At 48.9% G+C, this 17,262-nt stretch overlaps 1 pseudogene; it reads right to left on the minus strand.

The window, feature by feature from the left end:
* Positions 1 to 84: 84 nt before the first annotated feature.
* Positions 85 to 5,122, minus strand: LOC125719318 (dysbindin-like; annotated as a pseudogene).
* Between the last annotated feature and the right edge of the window lie 12,140 nt (positions 5,123 to 17,262).

Here is a 17,262-nt window from a genome sequence, read left to right on the forward strand (position 1 = left end):
TTAAATGGTCTTCAGCAGAACTCGTCTCTTGGCGTGGTTAGCCAAGACTAGATAAGTACATAAGTGGATTACAAACCAAAGGAGGACTTAGAAGAAGGCATTTTATTGTAGTACATGATGTAGAAGCTGGGTGGGGAGTTTTTACTGCACAGGAATGATGAGCGTTGGATACAAGACAGTTCGCTTTATACAAAAGAAAAATTCGAGAAAACAATCGATCTGAAAAGTGATTTCCCGTTGGTGTGGTGAGCGTCACTCTCACGCAGGCTGCAAGAGCAGTCCCGTCTTCCATTGGCCTCTATGTGGCTTGTGTGCCACCCTCGCTCGCGCCCCGCCCTCCTGGCCTGCCGTGCCTGTGCAGGTGGAGGACAGCTTGTTGTCGCAGCTCGTCCTGTGTGGGAACCTGCAGTGTGATCTCCGCCGGGAAGGATTCCAGATCCGGACCTGGGGGGGGGGGGGGGGGGCGGGGCGGTCACTGGCTCAGTTATGGCGGCCAACAGATAAGGGCTAATGAAGCTAATAAAGGCAACGGTGACGCGTTTATGTAGTGTGCGGCCGTGTTGATCTCTGCAGTGCCGCCTAGAGGAACACGGCACTGGTGTGAAATATAGACTCTCCGTATGTTAAATGGCTACTGCCACTAGCCTACGTCTAATCTGGTGAGCAGTGGGTCATTAAATTTCTTATGGTTTGTGTAGCAGGTTTAGCAAGTTTACGTGCATTAAGCCAAATCAGGGTCAGACAAACTTTGGAGTAATTGAGGTTAAGGGCCTGGCTCCAGGGCCCAATGGTGACATCGCCAGTGCTGGGATTAGAACTGGCAACCTGCCGGTCGCAGGCACAGCATCCTAACCCACTAAGCCACATGCTGCTCCCATTTCAATATTTTAAAGGTGTGAGCTGTACATGAGGAGTCTCTCTAGCAGGACTTGACACATCACAGATGGATAGAGTGCCCTGGGGGGGGAGGGGCAGCTGAGCCAAGACCCAGACTTCAGACAATCGACCTTAAGTCCTTGTGGTGGAGTGGATAATTAATGGAGGACAAAGCCAGGACGGAGAGTGAATTCAGCTGGGCTGTTCCTATGTGTGTTTGCAGCCCTTTGAAAAGGACCAAAGTGAAAGGAGACTTGGCTTTAGGTCGACATGTCCATGTGAGTCCATGGGCGTGGTTTGCGGTGATCGCACAGCGATATGGGTTGGTCATGTGACCTGCATTCTGGCCAGTGCAGCTGGAATGATCGTTCTTGCACCTTTATGACTGATCTGAGTCACCCTCCATTACTGCTAAGCTAACCATCTGAACTGTAGGCCCCTTGCTTTCATTGCACCTTACCCAGCATGGGTGAAGCCACGCTGTTGTCCTCTCCTCCAGAGTTCAGGAAGACGTCCAAGGCCTCCTGGTCAGACATATCCATCAGGTCCATCTGCTCCAGCATGTCCACGTTCACCTCCATCGAAGACATGCTCCCTAGAGGTTCTGAACGTCATACAGAAATGGGTCACAGTGAGGGGAAAATCCAGTATTCCAAGGGCTTTGCCATCAGTGAGCCACTGAGTGTGGATGAGAGAGGCATCCTTCAGTCAAGGGTGTGTCGAATGGATCAGCTCACATGCCAGTGGTGGAGTCTAGTGACAAACACTTGCAGGAACCTTTAACCCTGGGCCAAGAGAGGCCTGATCACACAAGCGAAGGCGCCCAGCGCGGCAAGATGCCACAAGCCCAGGGTCAGAGGTTCCACGGACGAAGCGACAAGAACAACACGGGTTACTGGGGAGGCAGAAGCTGTGTGGAATGGCGGGGGGGCTGTCTGTCAAGGAGGGGGGGGTCATGTCCTGTCTGTCGCCACTGGTGCCAAAATGCGACATGTCTTGTATCACATGCCGGAGATGTTCACAAATCTCCTTTGCCATGCAGATGGATGGGCTGGCACACATAGAACTGTGCCCCCCCCCCCCCCCCCGTTGCTATGGCGACCAGTCCCTGGCACACCCCCTCTCGTTTCAGACCGTCAGCCGAGCCTACAGAGTGCACTTCACAGCGATACCCCCAGTCGCATGCTCACTCGCACTGGTGTTAAACCCCCCCCCCCCCCCCCCCCCCCCCCAGCCAGTGCATGCTTCACAGACACTGCATGCACTGTGCAGAAGACAGGCATGTGTGTAATTGCGGCCATGTGTCACTGCTGCTGTGCTGACAGGGCTGCGTACCTCAGGCAGCAGGAGATGGCCACGGGGCGGGCAGGAAGAAGAGAGAGACGGCACTGTTACCACTGTAATGCTTCGGCGTCACTGCAACCTCACACTGCACGTGGCTGTGATCTCCCCAAAATGGCCGCAGAAAAGCTTCCCTATCGGCCAGTTACATATGAGGTGACCTGCTGAGTTGTTCGCCTCCCTGACCTTATGGTGTTGCTCACAGACTTTTCTCTTGTACAGTAACATGGCTGAGAAGGAAACATCTCTGGTGGGGTGGGGTGTGGTGGGGGGGGGCATTGAATTTTTCTGCTGTGAAACTGAAAACGGACCATTTCTCAGCTCCTGCTGGATTCTACACTCAGATTCTCCCTTTAAATGGTGGCAGAAGAAACAAACAGAACTAAGATCTCAAAAAAAAGCCGCTGACATATAGGCGAGGACTCATTCTGTGTCAATATTATTTCACATCTATTTAGCAAATGCTTTTGTCTTAAGTGACATATGACTGAGGATCTAAGGACACGGTTAGCACTTGGGGATAAGGGCCTTCCTCAAGTGCACAATGGTAAAATAACTCTGCCTTCCATGGGACTGGAACCAGTGACCTTTCAACCATGGTCTCAGAGTCCTAACCACCACTCGGGTCCTTTTGGCAGTTCTGAAGATTGATAAATATATTTATCAAGGGAAAGTCTGAAACCACACTCATTCCACAATTAGTCGAGACATGTCATTTCGAAAGCCACATGATACAAGAAAAATGCAACACGACCGCTCACCTCTCCTGTCAGCAATCTGTAGGTATCCCGCAGAGAGGTACTGCTCCATGTCCTGCTGGAAGGCCTCCTCGAAAAATTTCTGCCTCTCCTTCAGCTTGACCTGTGGGGGGGCGCTCTGCTTCCAGCCTCTTCTGTTCCTGCTCGGGGTCAGGCTCCGCTGCGGAGGGTGAATTATATGTCAGCTATTGGGCACACACAACCTCTGGAATCTTCCAGTTCATGTGACCTCGGTTTTACTTTGGACCTGCTGAGTGTCAAAAAGCCGATTTTGCACATATTGCATATTGCATTGCAGGAAGGCTGGTACTATCCTAAATAATGTACGATTGATTCACAGCAGCGGAGAACAATGTCGCAGAGCTCATGTTCAGAATGGCACGCCAACGATGCAGGAAAGAGGGAACTGGAGGCTTCCGGAAGTCAGAGTAATCCCAGACATAATGACCATATGAAAATACACAAAAACCAGCGACCGTACCAGGGCAGATAATGAGTGTTGGAAATGAAGCAACTAGCAACCGCTGCATGTGGAGACTGTGGACATGATCCGAGAGGCTTGCCAAGGTCTGGCAGACCATAGCTACGGGTACCTCTACAGATTTATGGCAGGGGACAACCACGTGGATGGGTCTTAAACCACCATGGAGGCCGAATTCTTTCTTTTAGCGTCTGCTGAGCCCGGCGAGATGTGCTCTTTGGCCCTGAGACGATCACTCGCGTTCGTAATGGCCGCATAATAGGACAGCGATAACGTGATTGCAGGCTTCTCCCTGTTCCTCCATAAACGAACGCCAGCCTAAAGCACCGTGTGCCGGTAAAGCAAAGAGCTCCCCATCAATGGGTGCGTGAGATAGTTGAGCAGGAAAACGCCCCCCGAGACCCTCCTCACTCCCCGCTATTATCCTCCTCCCAAATTAGAGCGCAGGGAAAGCCAGCAGCGGCGGGTACAGGCTGCTGGATTAGGTCTGGGACCTGGGGAGGTGCTTTCAAATTCCCCTTCCTTTTTGTTTGGCATCACTTGAGCATTTGTTACAGGTCTCAGCCTTCCGAAAGGGTACTGTTCATGGTGCCAGATGGCCCCGGATTGATGCTCCTGATCCCCGATTTGATTGGCACCTCTCTCTCCAAGATAACAACAGTCCCCACCTCACCGGAGCAATGCGTGAATGACGTCTGGCTAATGCAGTAAATGGCAAGTGTTTTCACTGCTTACTAGGGATTGGTCCGGAGGGTTACAAGGCACATTGAAGTGAGTTCGAGGCAGCACTGTCTCCAAGAGCCGTGGGAGATTAGCACTCAGATGGATGTTTCTAAAGGAAATTAATTAGCCTGGTTTCATAATTTAAAACCTTTCAGTTCAGCACAGCTCCAAGAATAATTCGAATTTTTCTGTCCATCTTATTCCTCCCTCCATCAAATCCCAGACGCTCCCTGCACAGGCCTTCACAGCCAACCCTCACACCCGTTCGATGGGCGCTAGCTGCCGCTGGCTTTGCTCAGCTGCCAGCAATTAGCGAGCCTCCTAATCAGCGCCTCCCAAAGTGATTGACTGAGCGGCTGTTAGCCTGACAGCAGAAGCCAGCTAATTGCCGGCAGATGCCTTAGCGCGGTGGAGGGTTACGCGCTCGACGAGGTATTATGCTCATTTTGAGTTTGTATAATTGGAGCTGTCATAAAATCTTTTGTTTTATTAAGTTACTTACTGGAGGTTTTAATTATGCTTTTGCTTTCATCCTGCCAAGACGATTGCCCATCTGTCACTTATCAATGTCCCTGTAAAGTGCCTAAGCTGCTCGTTAACTGTACGCCCATCCCGTGGAATTGCCTGCACCTTGGTCGAGACGGTAGCAAAAAAACAGGAACTTGCATGATTGGCCGAAGACCTGATCCCACTGTCCAGGCATCTCAGCTTGCGGCATTGACAAAGGGCCTGCATGACAGCGCTTTCCTCAGCCGGCTCCCGGAGGCACTGCATGCTGTTGGTTTCCAGATGAGCCCCAGGGGGCCCAAGTCACATGACGTACCGAGTCCCTCTTGGGTGGGTGAGCAGGGTGCTTCCTGTCAGTCTTAAGAGACAGTCCAGCTCCATGCTGGGCTGAGCTGGGTACAGCTTCAACCTGATACCACTGCCCGGCAGTGTTCATCCTGCCATTAATAATGTAACAGCAAGGCCATGGCTAGAACCTTCTCAGTTTGCCTAATGACTAGAGACTCCTGCACACCCTTTTACAAAACCAAGTAATTTCCACTTTAATCTGAAGAGACTGGGGTATCGTTACGAAGTAATGGCCTTGCAGGAACCGTAGAAGGCATACACGAAAGAGGCTTTATAAGGAAACTACTTTCTGGCCTCCTACAAATAACACCATGCTCTTCAGCAGCAAAGCAAGACAAGAAAAATGCAAACAATATCTAAAAGTGATTCAGCAGACTTTGACCGGATTCTGTCACACATCAGTAGATCGACGGTGGTGCTATGAGAGAGGGACAGGAAGCGGTGAGGTGATGTCCTAAAGAGGGCTAAGTTGGAGACCAAGAACATCCTGTTCCTTGAGTGGCAGTGTTTATTATTCTCATCTACTAAGGTCTAGGGGACAGCTTCACCCTTCAGAATCCAAGGTTTTCATCAGATGCATCTTCTATAGACAAGATCGATTCCACATTTGCCTCCTACATCATCTCCTCTCTGGGAGTGGTGAAGTGTCTTGTGTAGCACTGTTGTGTCACACCTCCAAATATGGGCGTTTGAATTCCACCTCCACCCTCATTGTGGACTTTGTATGTCCTCGACATATCACACAGGTTTCCACTGCGTACTCCAGGTTCCTCCTGTAGAATCACTGCTCCTGCTCTCCATGATATCCACCCTCAATATTCCTTATCTCGCCTGCCTGCCTCATTATGTGGATAATCCTCATTTCTCTGTGATGCAAATGGACGACAGCCCACTCACATCTGCCTGCCAGTGTCTGCTGGGCGATGACCTGTCTGATGACACCTGGAAAGCACAGTAGCATGTCGCCCACCACATCCATCCATATAAATGGGCTCCGCCCTCACGTTTCACTGCCCTGGGCAGACTACAAGTAAAATGGGCCGGGGGGGAGTGGCCCATCTTGTCACTCAGCTGACGTGTTGGAAGACAGATTGTGAAAAACAGAGGCGAGGTTACGAGCCAGAGCCCGGCATGGTCTGTCAGCTCCTGTCTGTCCATGTGCCAAGAGTATAGTAGACCTGTCAATTGCATCATCTCAGCCTCAACAGAAAGAAGTGGGGCAGGCAGCCCGTGGAATCTACTCCCCCACACACACATTATAGATAAGACTAAGTGTGGCAAGCAAAAAGCACAGGTGACTGTGAGCCCAGCCTACCGTACTTTAGGACCGGAAGGCAAAAGACTAGTAAAGCTGCCTCATGAAGACAAAGACATAGCACTTTTGCTGTAAAACCCACAAGTGACTCGGAGCCCCTGTTCACATTTAACAGCAGCTATTTCACCGTCGAGCTTGCTAAAGGCCTCCCTTCTGGCCTTGAAATCTATACGACAGCAGTTGGACATAGCAGTTAGACGCTATAGTAGTCATTCTTGAGAAACCGATTTCCGAGGTCTTCTAAGGCTGCGTCTCCATGTTTCACAGTCCAGAGATCAAAATGACACAGTCAGTAATCTGCAGTGAAGCATTAAGGGGGAACTTGTGGGGGTCCATAGTGTCGCAGCAGGAATGACGTCACCCGTTAAGGGACACTGATAACTGTATGGGCCCTTACAGCAGCGAGTCAAACCAAATGCACAAAATGTTATGAAGAGGTAGGTCCAATGCTGATGGGCTAAGGGTAAACCTGGGATGCCGAGTCCTCCAAAGGTCATTGCACTGACTAAACCGGAAGTCATTTGGCAGGGATATTTAACAAGGATCGCTTGAGTCGTCACGGAGATGGCCTCGTGATTACAGAATGGATGGGCGGACAGAAGTATGTTTAAATCCAACACTACAGTGTTAGTTAGTAGTGAGGGAAACCATGCTTTACCCTATTGGGTTAATGCCAAAAGCAGGCCCCCCCATTATAATAAGCCGCACAGCGCACACTATAATGAGTCACGATGCACACAGCATGCAACAATCTCTTGAAGACATCAGGAGGCACCCGATTTTCCTCGCCAAAGAAAACTCCGGGTTTCTATTCTCATGCTGATGTCTAATTCCAGGAGATCAGTTTGGGCAGATGTGCTGAGCAGCTTCATCTGTACCGAGCAGAGCGGAGAGGAGGTGGAGGCGGAGGCTGGGCTGTGCAAAACGCGGCTAACTCACCCTCCCATCTCCCACCTGTCATCAGCATGCCAGCTAACATCCAATCAAATCAAAGTCCTCTGAGTAGGCGGTGAGCCTGTACAAGTATGACATCACAGTGCAGCATGGCACCAAACCCCACTGTCCCCAGCAGAGGATGCCATGTCCCGGTGTTGCCTGATGTCGGACAGTGAACCTCACCTTCAACATCACGAAGTACGAGCTTTTCCCCTGCCTCGTTTTATACCGGAGAGTGTGCTGACCTTCCCAGAATCCTTTGTGCACACGCCTGCAAGCAACGTGGGAGTGTGAAACTGCAGGCAGGCTGAATCACAGACCAGTCATGCCCTGATAGGAAAACAGGGTCAGATCACAATCAGATGGGTGAACTATACGGCTGACTGACCATTGATGTCGTTAGAATGAAAACGAGGTCTTAACCCCTCCAGGTGCACCAAAAATGTTTATGCCTCTCTGATGCTGAGCAATGTGCTGCTCTTAAAATGCTAAATCCAAATGCTTCCAGACTGCTTCACAGACCATTGCGGTATCCGTTATTTGTGATATACAGGTATTATTCCGCGGCAGCTCTTCTCACTGACCTCCCTGAAGGTATCACCAGAACAAGACTAGATGCATGAAAGATCCAACAGGCACTCATTGGGTAATGCCTGATGCATTACGCCTTAGATCCAGGAACATGAGGAATATCTGGTCATCTCTTTGGTCTCCCTTTAGCTTCAGAGGCTGTTGCATACGTTGCTCATGATTTCCCAACCTGGACACTTTTTCTATTGCCTATTTAACTATCCATACATCAGCAGACTTATTGAATGCAGAATTTTAAACGAATCCATAATCATGCAGCAACCTTGTAAATCCTTTACAGTGAACCACAAAGGAAGGTACTATTTACAGTGTGCTAAAGCACGGATAAACTATAGTCAGCCTTATAGGATTGAGAGGGAGAGAGACTTCTTATTTATGGTCAAGAAACAAGTTGAGCAACTGAATATTTGCAATTAAGTCACAGGGCAAATAACTGAAGGAACCAAGAGTAATGCAGGAACAGCACTGCTTGTTTTTGACACTTGAGGAGTCCTCACCACCATCGTGTTCTAGTTTCCTTCCCCATTTGAATCTCGTGAAATGTCAGAGTGGAAGAAGTATGCTGGCCACCCTCCACGTGCAACATGACACACTTCACCATTTTTATTTTTAAATCTTCCCTTCTTTGATGACATTTCTACATCAGACAGATTGGCCTTTCTTCCAGAACCCCAGCAGAACCACTTGGCAGGTCACAGCTGGAGGCTCTTCTCTCTGGCAGTTAGCAAATAGCCGGGTAGCCCCAATCAGGTCTCGAGTTGAAGAATGAGCAGCTCAGACTTCAGGACAATGGAGACCCCAAGGACTGAAGCGCAGTACACTGTATCCCCCTCTTCCGGCACGCACAGCCCCCACCATCTCTATCACCTCATCACGGCACATCCTCCTGTGTCTGATTAGTCACTTCAGCAGCATCACTTTCCCTAATTTGGTTGTGATTTTAGCCCAGAGTTTCCTCCGGGGTAGGCCTCATGTGCTCAGATCTGCAGCTTGGTTTAACAAGCATCTTACAATCACAGTAATGGAGAGCTCTGTACTCTAAGGGATCATTCAAAGGCTTCCTCACTCGCATTTGGGTAATTTGCGAGGACATCTTATTAGAGCGATTAGTAGCAGTATATGGGGCGGCACAGTGGTTAGCACTGTTACCTCACGCTTCTGGGACCAGGGTTCAAATCTCCACCATGGCTCTGTGTGTGTGTGTGTGTGTGTGTGTGTGTGTGTGTGTGTGTGTGTGTGTGTGTGTGTGTGTGTGTGTGTGTGTGTGTGTGTGTGTGTGTGTGTGTGTGTGTGTGTGTGTGTGTGGAGTTTGTACGTTCTCTTGCACACTCCAAAAACAAGCTGAGGTTGATTGGCGTTACCAAACTGCCTGTAGGTGTGCGAGTGTGCCCCGTGACAGGAAGGCACCCCATTCTCGGTTGCTTGCACCTGTAGCCTCCGGGATAGGCTCCAGACCCCTGCAAACCTGAATAGGACAAGTGGTTGCAAAAAATGGATGGATAGTAGCAACACACAACCTCATAAGTGTGATCGTTATCTCAGTTCCAAAGAGACTTCACCTGGGAGGAGGAACTGATCAGAGGTGAAAGAAGCCTAAGTTCACTTCCCCTCCATCACATGGGTCCAACTGTATTATTCCTGCTGAACACTGATTATGAATCCATGGCTGAATAGATATCATCTTGTATTCTCTGATGTTTAAAGGTCCATGCTAGTCATTAATCTGGCTTTCTTATTCCCCCAGCCAGCTCCTTCATGCCTAACATCCCTGACAAAGAGATTGTTCCAAGCCATTATAATGAAATGAAAAGCTAGTACTGTACTGAGCTAATTAGCTCAGGCAGTCACACATTTCAGACCGAGGATAATCAAAGTCATCAGACAGTGAATGCATCAGGGTGGACCAACTCGGGGCTGGCATCTCACTCATCTGTGTCTTCAGTAGGGAGATGAGGGTGGGTGAACCAAAGCTGAGGCACACACTCAGTACCAAAGAGCACAGACTGGTGGCTGCAGGATGAACAGTGAATCAGTAGTGATTTTCATGGTTATGGATCTGCTGCAGTTACTGATTATATAGAGAAAAATCTAGGTAGTCTTTCAAACAAGCTACCTACAAAAAAAAAAAAGTACCTTCCCTTTATTTGGAATTTCATTGTAAAGCTGTTTGCTATGATCACTTTACCCCAGTAAGCACTGAGCCTTGAGCTAACTACGATCACAGATACTCTCAAGCAAACTTCCAGTCCCAACCGGGGAAAAAACACTCTCATATCTTTTATTTCTCAGCTAAATTATTCATTTAGAACCAAGGCGCTGGCCAGGATAAGCAGTTCAAAGGTGGATGAATGGATGGATTATTCATTGGCGCACCCTGATCTATTAGGAAATGCAATAATGCTGATGTGGATCATTCCACTGCAGTTATAAGGCCAGACTCCACATCAACATCAAAAGGTACAAAGGTACAACACTACTGTCTACCCTATAAATTATATGGGGTACTATTAGTTTTTAGCAACAAAATATTAAGATATCAAAAACATGTTGCATTTTAGAGCTGAACATTCCAAATTTTGTGGGGGTTTTTTTGTTCATTATGGCGATATGGGTTTTTTTCTTCATGAATTCATAACCTCAAACCTCAGAGGTGTTTATAGTCAAGGGCTTCGGCACCAAGGGGGACACGACACACTGACAAAACTTCGCGCTACAGAAATGCAGGGATGAAAAACATGCGGTTTCTTTCATAACTGCATGATGAATGCCAGGTCCACCTTGTACAGAAATGTATATGTGATCTATGTGCCATTTCATGTCCAAGGTAAGTGGGAGGACCTGCAAAGTGCACACCTTTCCCTCGTGTCTATGAGCACGAAGACACACCCCAGGATGCCAATTGCCTTGAAAAAAAAAAAGTAATTCAGAGAAAAGGAAATGCTTGAGGCAGAATGGGTTTTCATAACATCTCTGCATAAATGAACCCCCCCCCCCCCACCACCAACACCACTGCTGCTGGTGTTTAGGGGGCCTGTTACTGAAGCATAATGCTCCCTCCATCCCATCAGAAGGGGTGCGAAACTCAGAGGGCCATTAGGGTGCAGAGAGGCTCGCGGTGAATGCATCCACATTCTCTACCAGAATCCCAAGTAGCTGAATCAGTAACTGCTCTCCAGCATCAACAAAATATCAGCAGGGAGGTGCTGTGGTTACCATGGAGGCCCAACCTTGAACTCACCAGTGCCCTCTACTGTTGCACATAACATGGCGCATGGCACATGTCCATCACACAAACTCTGAGAATGAAACCAGAATGGAACCTAGTATCCAGCCTGAAGGATGTTCCACCCACACCTCAATTAAGAAGGATTTACATCTTCATCGTAAGGAAATCACTGGGTCACGAAACAGATACAAGTTACAAAACGGCCCAATAACATCGTCACGCTTTCCCTTTTGTCACACGGGGTGGCCATGTCTGCAAATGGGGGCGGCCGCTGCCATTTGTGCTGTGAAATTTCTGAGAATAAATTCACACCCCCCTCCCTTGCTTCATGACCGGAGCCGCTTGGTGCTGGCAGCCACACAAAAAAAAAAAAAAAAAAAGAGAGACAAGAGTGAGTCAGCAGGTGCGGAGCACTGGGAGGCCGCGTTCGCCTGTGATGCAGGATGCGGCTTTTAGCCGGATTTGTCTTTTATCCCCCACAGCAGACACCCCATCTGAGAGTGTAGGGGCGCAAGGGGGGGGGGGGGGGGTCTGCAAAAGCTATCCCAAGCCCAATTAGCCAACATGGCCATGTCACGCTAATAAAAGAAACCGGCTTAAAACCATAGCTTTGGTAATAACTGAACTGAATCAACAAAAGTCAGTATCTGGGAGTGTTGGTATAAAAGTGCCGAATACATTGAATATACTTCAATGTCCGTTTTCTTGTTTATCGTTCAAGTCGGGCGAGGGATGAGTCACCGTTTCAAGCAGGATGCCAGCACATGCTGACTGTGATCTATGTGTGACATCTCGATACACGCTGGCCTGACTACTACCCCAAGCAGCCAATCCTGCCCGTTGCAGAGTAAGCACACATCGAAATTTAATAGGCAGACTATGTCCAGGTGCCTCTGCTACAAAGCCTGATGCAATTCAATTAATGCTGTTCAAGAGTCAGGGCACATTTCTGCACGTCGGATTAAGCTGGAGCAGACAAAGCCACTCCACACCCAGACGGCTGTCCGAACCACATGTCTCCATTGTGCCCCCAGGCACTCCTTGTTCCTGCCTCAGATGTAACTAACCTTTAACTACCCTGCAGGTGTTTGTACGACAGGGAGCTCTGCTGGAGCTCCTAATTTAACTTCAAGAATAAAGAAACCCAGTGGCGAGCAAAGCGTGCCCCCAGACGGAGCGCTGAGCTTGCCGGAAACAGTGGCAAGGGGCGCCCTTTATGGCCAGGCACTCTGGCAACCCAACGCTGCTAATGGAGGGATAAAAGGAAAGGAGATAGAGGGTGACCCCCCACAGAAATCCCACTACGCCGACCAGGGACCACAGCTGTGAACGGCCGTCTCAGAAGGACAGTAATGGGCACCGTTTTCACTCCTCAGCACTGAAGGCTGACAAACTGCAGGACGATAATGTGAGACCAGGGTGAGCAAATTAAGCTCTCAATCAAGTCAAGGGAGGCCCGAACTCCAACCCAACAAACCCGGGGGATGCATAAGGAACGCAGCTACTAATCGGTAGTTTATGGCTTTGTTGTTTTTTAGAGCCTACCACTGAACAGTAGACAGTCCAGACCCTGCTGTTTCAGATACCTCAGGACCCAAATGTGGCTTTAAGGCAGTGGAGGTTAAAGCCCACTTGGAGCCATGAGCAGGCATCTCATTGCCAAGTTGGCACCCCCTCAGAAGATGGCACTCTAGGCAGGTGCCTGGCACCGAATAGGTTGACATGCACTGCTTTAAGGACAAAAACACGCAGTACTGACACTACAGTACACAGGTCTCAGTTCATGACTCTGAGCAGTCATCAGCGCACTAGCCCCTCCCTTATTCCTCATTGAACACATGTAGGATTTCAAACATTGCTATGGAAACTACTTTAACAAAATACCCTAATAACAATCACACATAAGCCAAGGTCAGTGAGCCTCAGCAGTCGATGTCTATGGCCTTGTGATGTGCAGTACAGACATATGAGATGTAGGTAGCCAAACATGTCACCGGATGCATGGGAATCAGGTAAACAACTGTTAAATCCACCTTTGAGTGGGAGGAGGGGGGCGGGCTGGGGGCACTTTGCCAGTAGGCTGCCTCGGCAGGCAGCGAATCCCCAGTAGGATTTGTGAAGTGCATGCAGTGAGATTAGCGTGCAGTGAACGCAAGAGGCACACAAGCACTTTGGTTATGAGGGTTTTGATTAAGGAATAAAGAAATCCTGGGCCTTCCCAGGAGAACCGGCTAATTTCCTGGAGGGGAGTTTGGTAACATGCACAGAAAACCACACCATTTATCTCGAGAACTGGCGGCAGGAAGGTGACAAAATCAGCAAGGAGAATCCATTAGTATGGCACAGGTGCAAAGGTCTGCCCGCAGGGTTTGTTTGGCATCCTCTTTCCCGCCAATGGGGCGCTAAATAAGGAAAGGAACGCTGCCCTCTGCTGATAGCAGTGGTTTTAACGCATATGCCTGTCCCTAGGTGCTCGCTTTTGGTACATCACATAGCATTTTTTAAATTTACCTACCATTTTTAAAGTGGTTTAATAAATCCACCCCCTGGAGACCACATGAGGAATAGGGTTTAATATATAAACTATATTTTAATGCTGCAGCATATGAAACAAGCTGTCAAGAAACTTTTTAATTTTTTTTTTACTTTTTTGTTTTAACACATAGAATAAAATTCCAACTACCACATGTCATGTGTCAAACCTGTGGCGTGACACCCGGGAGACCTAATTAAACTTGACTAGCAAAAACATTTAAAAATAAGATATTCTGCTTAAGGGTTTGAGCCGATCTTGAGGGGGCTGAATCGCCCGAAATGCTTACACACTAATCTCTGCAGCCGAATCTCGAGTGGTTCCTTGGTCACAGAGGCTATCCACTTACAGAAACGGTGAACTGAGGATCTATCCGAACCAGAACTACAGACAGAACCGCCAGTTAACAACCGAATGCACAGCAGACTCCATCACACCACCTTTGGTCAGATCTGCAGCATTAACATTTTATAGTAACCCGTAAGCATACATTACACAATTCCACTGGAGACGTCAGCGATCAAGCAGCTCATTAAATTAAAACCTCCCATTTCCCCCCTTCTCCTCTGAGTTCCTCTTTCACAACCGATTAGGTACTTGATCTCCCTCTGTCCCTTCTCAGGTGTCCCTAGTAGGGGTCATTGCAGGCAAATTGTTCATATGAATAAATAAATCTGACCCCAGAAACCCAGACGTAATGGTCCTTCCATCAGCCATGGGCCGAGTGTAGACGACAACTGACCGCAAGCAGCATGCCTAACTTCATCGTTACTTTTGTGTGGGGTGTCAAACTGGTCTTGACTCAGGATGACGTCATCTGCAGCACGCCTCTATGAACCCGGGACCATGGTGATCATGGCGACAGGCCATGGTATTTTGGACGGAGGATTTTTCTAGATGTGGCTTTGCAGGCCGATGACACCTTCATCCTGTGGCTACTTCAATTTCAGCACCGTGAGGAACTCTCCGTTCCTAGCGCTGTATGGGATGCGTGGGCTGTCACCCAGACCCCCCCGCTGAATGTAATGAAGCCCCAAACCTGCTGCAGGCATGCCAGGCCCAGCCTGTTGCTAGGACGCCACCCCCCCCCCCCAGCAGCCAGGTTGAGCCTGATTCGCTTCAATAAACAGTACATAATGATGGATCAGAACTTTGGTTTGCTTTCATGGAAACACCAGAGCACCCTGTTTGTCATCATAAGAGCCTGCAGAACAATGGTTTGAATCCCCACCCCCCACTCCAACCCAGCATGCCCTGTAGCTGTAGGACAATCACCCTCCCCCCCAAACTGGAATGCTTGTGCCCACTGTTGCCATGCCAGCATCCTAACCCCCTCCCCCTGCAAAGGACAGCGGCCTCCTTGAAGGGTGGGGAAGCTTTGGCCAACAAGATCCTCCTCACCTTGTTTCCCTCATAGCTCCTCCACCGTGTGGAAACCCCCCCCCCCCCAAGGTGAGCAGTTCCCAACACAATCAGACTATTCGGGTACAAAGTAACAGTTCAGCCTCCTTGCACCAGTGACAGCTGCACTGGGAGTTTGCAGAAGGAGGGAGGGGGGGGGTGACTGTCGGGGGGGTGTAAACATGGGAGGAAGGATAGACACTCAAATAGCTTTTTTTCTTAAACAGAATTTCACCAGAAGGACATCAGCTGAAATGTAGAGGAGGGGCTCCCAATCCTCATAGCCCCTCCCCCCACCAATTAGCATGCACCGAGAACAAGTCTCTCACTGCCCCCCCCCCCCCCCCCACAGGCCCGCACAGCACACGATGGAGACGGTGCACCTGGGCCCATCCTGTGCGCAGGCAAGGAGGTGCGGACAGCACTGCGGTACAGAAATAGCAGTAATTAACATGAAGACCTTGCTTCAGGCACCAGCAGTAAAGTGGGTTACAAACAGATGAGAAAAGGCAGCTTGAATTAATACACCCCCCCCCCTAAGCACCCCCCACACCCTTTTGCCGCCTGTTAATGAAGACCCAGCAGGGCAGCCAGCTGACAACAATAAAAATGCCGCGGCCAGTTCAGTACTGGAGGAATATTACAGCTAATGTTTCCTTAATGCCAGGAGTCCATCACTCTGTTGGCAGAGGTGCACATGGAGAAGGCCCACGACTAGTCCCAGAAGGAGGCAGCATCACTCCAGGGGAAACACCACAGGTGATACACCATGCACCCCCTGCGATGGGAAATCAGAGCTGGAGCACCAGAGGTTACCCTCATTTTCAGTACAGACATTGGAATGCAATCCTAAGTGTCTGATATTCATATTAAAGACGCCAGACAAAAATTACCACATGAAGTCAAAGCCATTTATTGGGCTCAGGATGGACATCTCCAGCACAGTCTAATGCAGTGCATGGCTACTTCTGCTCTACAGAATTCTAATGCAATTAAAGCTTTATTCTAGATCTCTGAGGCAAAGCATCTCCACAAGGGAAGCGTAGGAACAGCCATGAAGGGAAGGGCCAGGTGTGTGCTTCAAAGCTCACTATGACAGCATCCACCTGAACCGTAATACACCCATGTTGCAATCACACCCATCTCCTCTGCTCTCAAAGCCTCACCCTGACAAGCAGGGTGACATGACCGTACTGCGCCCATGCGGAGAGGCTAATTTCAAGGAACGCCCCGGGGGATCATGGGAAAAAAAAATAGTCCTTCACACAAGATCCAATCACAGACCTCAGACAAACTTAACATCCCTATCTGGATATTAAAGACCAGGGGTCGGTATCACAAAGCCAGATTTCTTGCTTAGCTGGATAATTTTTTTGATCTAAGGTAGTCTTGGCTAAATATAAGTGAATGAAGATAAAGTCCATTTAAACTGGAGTACCTTAAATCTACAAAGTTATCCGGCTAAGCAAGAAATCCAGCTTCATGATACACGTTCCTGGTCAGCAGGTTAGACAAATTCGGTAGGATTCAAGGATCAGACAGTTGCCCAAAAATTATCTATTAAATAAGTTTAAAAGCCTGGAGTTGGTCAAGGGAACTTGCAGTTAACACTACAGATGGGAGTCTTCCAAGTGTGAGCTACAGAACCCAGATGGTGAAATCAAGTCAAGAGCCAAGCAGACCACTGACAGAAAAAGGAGAGCAATGATACAGGCACCACTCTGACAGAGGCAATCGATCCCAGCCCCCATACCACCCCACCCCACCATAACAGAAGCCATACCATGAAATTCTGTTCACCTACAGTTACTCTGTTAATCATTATCAATAATAAGACACTGAAAAGAGCATAAGTGAAACAGTAAATATTTTTTTAAAATCATCTACTAAGTAAGCCAGGCACACGGCACTCCTGAAATGTAACTGCGTGTTATTCTTTTTCATCACGGCAGGACTAAACTAATTAACAATCCAAACAGTGGCAGGTTGCTCCGTCGATTTAAACGAACAAAAATGACAGATGATTTATGCAGGAACGCCACGGCTTCGGGTTTTCATATACATTTGCTGTCGCGCAAAGACCCCAAATCATCATAAGTCGCTAAAATACATCTGCGCCCATTAGGCGGAACCTGCACCGAAACGCCGGCGCGCACCCCTTAAAAGAGCATGAAAAGGAGCCCTCGTCCCCGCTCACTGCTTCCCTGACGGCTGCTGAAAGTTGCA

The sequence above is a fragment of the Brienomyrus brachyistius genome, chromosome 23, assembly GCF_023856365.1.
Source record: "Brienomyrus brachyistius isolate T26 chromosome 23, BBRACH_0.4, whole genome shotgun sequence".
Lineage (NCBI taxonomy): Eukaryota > Metazoa > Chordata > Actinopteri > Osteoglossiformes > Mormyridae > Brienomyrus > Brienomyrus brachyistius.